Here is an 8307-nt window from a genome sequence, read left to right as displayed (position 1 = left end):
TTTTGATTTCCGTAAATCTTGCAGTTACCTCCCTTACAACAGTAAATACGTTCCAAGTATCGCCTACAACAAGCAATCCCGTGCACATAGCAAGATATTATCATTTGCATTTGATTTATTGGGTCATTTTCGTCAAAGGAAAATGGTATATGGAAATCGATGACAACGTTAACGCTATGACCAGTCACCCTGACCACAAATGCCACCTAATTGTAAGCCTATACATATGTACAGTTCTTTCTAGCAAACACGTACAGTAACTAAAGTAAAGTATGATACAATGTATCGTCTCGTATGCCGTCATTGATATATTTCTTTCTCTAAATTATAGAAATACACACCTAGTTGATAATGATGTAACATTCTAGAATATATATATTACACATTTAAGTAAATCGCGGACAAATTTGCAGACCTATGCTATAATGTCAGCCGTTTTGGAAAGAACACAGAAGAGCAAAACTTTCTAAACATCCGGAGACGAATGCGCCTGCGCAATAGTTGTTTACATAAATATATTGACCTGTTCCGGAGTTATTCGCAAAGTTCAGGTTCATTTAGTCTTCTCATTTCGCTAGCGTTATGCATTTCTCAAATCGTATGCATCTTGAAAACACCTACTGAATACATTTCAAACTTTTCGGTAAAACTACGATATAAAACGAAGATGTTTTTGCAAGTAAATTATTTGAAGCGTAAGGCAATGGGGGCAGCCATATTTCATTGAAACAGACAGTAGATGGTGTATTGGTGAATGTGGCTACCAAATATGGTCATATTTCTCAGTCCAGTTCTTGATGGCAATAACCGAACATTAATGTTCGTTTAAAAACTTGAAACTTGAAAAGCTTTATTCATCGGATTAATTTTAACAATTACAAATGTTTTGTTGCCGGTGAAAGGTAAGACTGCTGTAAGGTAAGACATTTCTATTGGTTCGAGGTGCGTGAAGATGTTAATTTGTGGATCTTGCGTTGTCATCCATGTGGGCAGACCAAGCCTCAAATAAAGAAGATCAAGGCTGGATTAGGGACTATTTCTGTTGGCGCTCCTTTAGACAGACTAGCAACAGATGTATTGGGGCCACTTCCAATAACTCCAAGGGGAAACAAATACATTCTATTGGTAACAGACTACTTCTCGAAGTGGGTGGACATATTACCTGTACCAGACCAAACTGCTGAGGTCATATTGAATGAGGTCATTAGTCGTTATGGGTGTCCTTTATCCTTACACTCTGATCAGGGTAGGAATTATGAAAGTTCAATTTTCAGAGAGTTATGTCGTCTCTTTGAGATCAAGAAGACCAGGACATCACCACGTCATCCACAGTGTAACGGTCAGGTGGAGAGATTCAACCGCACCCTTATACGTATGATGAAGGCATATCTGAAGGGCGAACAGTGTAACTGGGACCGGAACCTAGAGTGCTTGGCAGCTGCGTATCGTGCAACACCACACGAGTAACCCCAAATATGTTGATGATGGGTCGTGAAGTCCGTCTTCCAGTGGACATTATCTATGGCAGTCGAACCTGTAACAATGAGGACATCACCTGTTATGGAGATTATGTTAACCTCCTCCGGTCTAGAATGCAGTTAACACATAAGGTTGCTCGTGAACACTTAGGACACAACGCTCGTCGTCGTAAGGACCGTTATGATCTTGACCTTCAGTCTATAACATACAAGGTTGGAGACTTGGTGTGGTGCCTGAATGAAGAAAGAAAAAAATGTGTTATGCCTAAACTTCAGCCAATGTATTACGGTCCATGTATAATTACAGAGAAACTGACAGATGTCAACTATCGAATACACCATGACAAGTTAAAGCCTTATGAGGGTGTTCAGCAACCAGACTGGATTACTACCGCCTGTAACAATCTATTGGTCTACAATGCTGTATACACTGTACTAAACCTTGTGAAATACTCTGAATAAGACTGTCAAGCACCATGTGTAACCATGGACCCTAATTGTAACATAGACAAACATTAAGAAGTTATATTATTCAGTGGCGGGAAGGGAATGTGTCCAATTCCACGGTTTAGAGTTCGTCCATTCAATGTTTTCCAGAAACGTGTATCATCATGGCGGAGGCAACAGCTAACACCAGAGGGCGGGCTTATCAATGTCGTTTTTGCAAGCTCATTGCAGAGAAGAAGAGTGTGGTTTCCCATATTTACAAAAAAACACTTGCCATTGGAAGCCAGTAATTTCTTTTGTTCCTTGTGCTTATTCCGCTCCCCCAGACGGGCTCAGCTGGACCACCATATAAGATCATTTGCCCCACATAAGAGTAAGGTCCAAGCCATGGTGGCGTCGGGACTTGTGGTAAAGGAGGAAAGCTATCTCAAGAAGTCGAATGCGTCCCAAAAATTACTTGAGGGTATCCACTACACCATCCTGAACAAGGAAGAATCACAGAGAGTGTGGACATCCAGAGCTAAGGCACCCAGTTGCCCGTCTCCTCTGAGGGAGACATTCGTGGCGATGCCATCCCTCCAGGACTTCGACCTGACGCTGTTTGATGGTCCTAAGGACGGTGAGGTCCAGGAAAAAGAAGACCCAGCCCTTCCTGAGGAAGCCACTATTCCATCAGCTCCGACGGAGCCTGAAATTCCTTCATGGGCTTCATCGTTGGTTACCGTGATGGAGCAGCAGCAGGCAATCCTTGAGGGTCAAAGCAAACTTATGGTGGAGTTGTCTCGGGAGGTTACCAAACAAAACAGGGGGTAAAGGAGGTGAAAGACATGGTACAGTCCCCGAAGGAGAGCCGGAAGAGGAAACACATGTCGTAAAATAAATATCAATATAAAGAACATTGTTCGATATTATAGTTTCAAAAGTTTCACATTCCATATATATATATCGGTTTATTTATGATAATTTATACAAAGTAGCGGAAAGTTAGATGCAAGTATGTGCCAAAATATAGTCATTATTTATAATTACATTTATATCAAATAGGTAGTAAAGCTTTTAATTATATACTAGTCTTACTTCAATGAAGTAAATTAACTTATATTCTATATGTTCATGGGGACATGAACACGCTGAGAGAGGGGTAGTGTGACAGATCAGTAGTGTGACCCAATGTTATTTACCTTTATATCAGTTTTAGCAGTAATTCTCACGTAATTTGTATACCTTAATTCTTCTGAAGGATGTGTGAATACTTCATGATAGTTGTTATCTTCTGTAATCTAAGAAATGCCCGATATTCATCAGTGTTATATCGACGATGTTTATACTTCGCCATGCTCGATGTTCAGATCGGAAGTGACGTTTAGGATTGTGTGTGCACTTGTGGAAGTTATTTTTAGTATCGATAGTTAGCGGTATTTTCAACTTAGTTATAGGAATACTTTACTTATTTTAAAGACATAATTAATGTATGTATTAGCAACGTTATTTATTAATTATAATTATCGCGGTAATGATATCTCGGGATTCCGACGGATAAACCGACGGTAGAACAGTAGCACGAGAGAACCGACCGCGTTCCATAATTTATTCCGACGGGATTCAGTTGCTGTTGGGCTGTCGGATAGAACAGGTGTGTGTTGTATGTGTGTTGTATATGTTTCATCCGCCGGGTAACTTGGTGAATGCCTAGTCCCGATGCGGCTTGTCCTCTGTCTTGTGAATGTTGGGGGATGTATTAATGTTAGGGATAATGATAATTTGTAGTATTTTTGGGACTTTGTAGTAGTTATTTTGGGTTTAATGTAAAGTTTACTTAGAAATGTTGACACAGTTTACGCATCACAGTGGGGTTAGATGGGTGGCTATTATTTAACTGAACATGTAGCTTATTTTTTATTACCGGTCAATGGTTACTGATTTAGAAGTGCTTGACAGTATTAGTTAGAGAATTTGATTGCTACTAGGTATAGTATCATAGAATTGTACAATATAGAGTAATAATCAGTATAGAAGTTGGGTTTAAGAAATATTTTTATAGGTTTCCAGTATGAGTTTGTACTGAGAGTGGTTTTGGGAGGAAGTGACCCGAGTTTGATTGTTAGTTCCAGTATCATAGAGAGTAGGATGTTTAGATGTATGTGGGGTAATATTCATTATGGAAGTTAGGTCAAGTAATATTCTTATATGTTTCCAGTGAGTATGAGCTTGTACTGAGAGTGTTTTGTGAGGAAGTGATTTTAGGGAAGTTTAGGTTTTATTCTTTGATGAATAATTATACAGCTGTTTCATTGATATTGTAATTGCTAATTTATGTGTGTAAATACAGGAATGATAAATTATTAACATAGTTCTACATTTTCATCTCGTATAGGTACTTGTACAGTTGGATAAACTGACAACAATAGTAATAGTGACAGGTTCATATAAATATACTTATTACTGTTTAAAAACTCAATAGTTTAGGGGTAATAATAAAGTTTCTCAAGTAAATGTTCATCACATCTCATTCAACTTAGAAGGGTTAAAGATTGTGCGAGTCGGTTAGGAATATTTATGTAATTCATAACTTTGTTTTGGGATGTGTTCCCTACTTTATTAAATATTGAACTTTATTTCACTCTTCTGGTTTTCCTTGACAGAACTAGGTCAAGTCAAGGTCAAAATAATAATTAGGTCAACTTTAACTACAAGGACCAAGGAGTACCAGGATTTGTTTTATCAATTCATCAACTATAGCTAACTTAAATATTACTACATGGAGCCATAGACCTGCCTGATTGGAGACGGATGGGAACTGAGGAACCTGATGGAGAGTTGCTGTTTATTTATTATTGTATTGGGTAGTTTACCCCTATATATATTGTGACAGCCTGCACGCTACCATATTAAGAAGTCTGAGATTGGGTCCGGACCACTTTGGCGTCACAATATGGTGAGTGTAGCTGGTATGTTTACTCGGTGTACAGTGTCACACTAGTTTATATATAATTATGGTTAGTGTAGCTTGTACATTTATTTGACAATATCGTACAAGTTGAATCATACTGCCGAAGACACCCAGCAGCACACCCCACCCGGTCACATTATACTGACAACGGGCGAACCAGTCGGCCCACTCCAAATATGCTGAGCGCTAAGCAGGAGACTATTGTACTAAACCATAGTAAATATATACACAATTTACACCAATGTATGGTTGTGGTACTAGATAGCCGCTGCACTATCCTTACCAACTAATGTAGATTGATATATATATAGATATATGGACAATATTAATTATGTACCAATTTCTGATATAATTGTAAGAATGACACCAACTTGACAATTCACTTTTTAGGTAGTGTAGATTGTATACCTTATCCTTACAATGTAATTTACAGAGTTACTAAAAGAAAACATTTAGTTTTATTTACACATCCACCTGTCAATTTAGTGGAAGGTGTAATTTCCTCGTGTAAGTATATGTAATAGATACGGTACAATACATCTTTGAGATATTGTTTATGATATTACACATTTATGTCTGCTGTGAAGCAGGACATTAAAGGTTTTAATTGGTGTACAGTTTTAAATCATTTGGGTGTCGGTATGGATCTTAATGTCTTTTCGCACAATATTGTGGAAATGTCCAAGATCAAGATTGGGGTGTCCACTAGTAATGGTCCTGTCAATACAAAAAAGAGGAAGTCCACAACAACAGCTGCCACTGGACCACAACAAGCTTCAGACAGTGAAATTGAATATGACAAGCTTGCGGCAGCCACGAGACGACAAATGAGCACACAACAACAGGCGTCACTGCAAACTTTGAATGTTGTTGGAGAAAAGAATGAAATACCAACTGTGACAGACACAAATATGCACAGCCAGATAAATGTTAGTTGTGCTGCACCTCAGGCTTTCAATCCTCAGTCAATATCGGATCATCAGAATACGACGCCAGGTACAAGTGTGGAAGTTGGTGTATTTTGTATGTCAGACCCGGCCTTAGTGGAGTGTGTGTGCCTTCCATGTATGAAGTTGAGTGTAAGTAATTGCATTTGAATGCAAGATCATAACATTTATATGAATTACCTTTCCAAGTTCTTTTGTATTAATTGTTTATCGACTATCGTTAGGGAAGGACCTGTCATGCTTTCTTTCTACTTTCACTTTTCATTCCGAACCTCCTGTAAACTGTCTCCTCATTGGCTATCTCTATTTCGGCATCTGATTGGATAGTTTATTTATATAACGTATTGTCTTCTGTCATAACTTCAGTCTGTATAGTAGCTCCCAGAGCTGATACGACTCATTTTCTTTCCGATTCTCCTCTTGACTGGTCTGTGTGTAAGGTGGGTGTTGTCTTATAATGTATGTACTGTACTGTCTCGTTTATACCTGTAACGTTATACGTATACATGTAGGGTGTATGTAAGTCCCCTCGATAGCCGGTGTGGTGTGCTAGGGGCTGTGTACTCGTTTATTATTGTATCTCGTCGTCTCTTTCTCACTGTTATAAAATATTGAATGTTAAACGTGCGTTACTTATTACTACACGGAACATGGGTATATGTGTGCAGTATAGGCGCAGTCCTACTACACAAGCCTTGGCAACTCATCATCGATTATGACGTTATTAAAAACAACATTTGAAAATAAGGGCGAGTGTGTGTCAAACAATTAAGATTCTTCTGCTATTAGGTCTATCAGCAGGTATCTCTGATGGGATACAGAAACAAGATTTGGGGTAGGGGCGATATTGACATGAAAATATTACGCCCCAATTATTTTGGTTTATTTTGTTTAACGTCCTATTAACATCTAATGTCATTTAAGGACGGCCTTGCATGTCTGTGTTGAGTGCGTATGTGTGTTTTAGGAGGCTGCGGTATGTTCGTGTTGTTTCCTTGTGGTAGGCCGGAACTTTTGCCGATTTACAGTTTGGTTTTGTTTGGTTTATTTTGTTTAACGTCCTATTAACATCTAAGGTCATTTAAGGACGGCCTCCCATGCGCGCGACATGTATGCGTGTGGTGAGTGCGTATGTGTTTTGGGAGGCTGCGGTATGTTCGTGTTAAGTCTCCTTGTGATAGGCCGGAACTTTTGCCGATTTAAAGTGATTTACAGTGCTACATCACTGAAGCGTACTGCCGAAGACACCCAGCAGCACACCCCACCCGGTCACATTATACTGTCAACGGGCGAACCAGTCTCCCCACTCCATATATGCTGTGCGCTAAGCAGGAGCAGCTACTACCATTTTTAAAGACTAGTATGTCTCGGCTAGGGGACAGAACCCAAAGCCTTCCTCACAGCGGCGAACGCTCAACTAAAGGCCAAAAGTAAGGCATTGTCAAGGAAGAAGAATTATACTGAGGAGCCAGTTGCTGTATATAAAATGATTTGACCAAACATCAAAATATTTATGTTCAATTTCTTAATGGCTCTAAAAATATGATATAATTTTGCTTCTTCCTTAATCTGTAACATAAGCACACCGACTTCTGGGTTTGGTTTGGTTTGGTTTATTTTGCTTAACGTCCTATTAACAGCTAAGGTCATACCGCAAGTGTCTTCTCATTGGATCCGTGATTGACCATATTCGGTTTTTGTTCCGGGTACACTTTAATAACCAAAAGGCCCAAGGGTGAAGGGCTTATAAAGTTGGTTGATCTCTTGACCTAGCAATACTATATATGGTTATGGGTTGGGAATTTAACAGTTAAACAAGAGGCCCATGGGTTTTAAATATTTTAGCATATTTGACCCCTGTGACCTTAATGAAGGTAAAGGCTATTCATTTCATAAATCCTTATAAGCCCTTCACCCCTGAATGCTTGCCTTACCTCTAGGGCTCCGTTTCTTGAAAGTGGACAGCGAATCTTTGACGCAGTTGATATCCCTTACCCATAATCTTAAATAGCATTGTAGACATTAACAAATTGATTATAAATATGATTTTGACGTTTGGTAAAATCAACCAGGTGAATATCTAAAAAACAATAATATGCAAAGCAACTTGTAAGCTTTTTTAACATCGATTAAATAATATTTACCCATATTATCAATTTCCTCTCCCTCATAATTATGTTCTTTTAATACCCATTTTAAGAGAACGAAAAGTTCCAGTTATAGGGACAGAATATATAATCTGCACCATTGATACATTAAATGCAGCGAGAGAGGATATTGTCTGCCGAAAATAAGTACCTCTTTGCAGCTCCAAGAACAAAAGATGGTTACCAGAAGGGACGTGATGCACTGCACTTTACAACACAAAATGCTGGTCTCAGCAAGTTTCACATGTAAAATTAAAAGATTGATTGTATTGAGAATTTTCTCCTTGATTATCGATATAGCTAGTTTCTGTCATATTTATTTAAAGACAGGATGTGAA

This window comes from Pecten maximus, chromosome 13 (assembly GCF_902652985.1).
Source record: "Pecten maximus chromosome 13, xPecMax1.1, whole genome shotgun sequence".
NCBI lineage: Eukaryota > Metazoa > Mollusca > Bivalvia > Pectinida > Pectinidae > Pecten > Pecten maximus.
The sequence above is the reverse complement of the archived record's forward strand: the minus strand, read 5'-3'. Positions refer to the sequence as shown.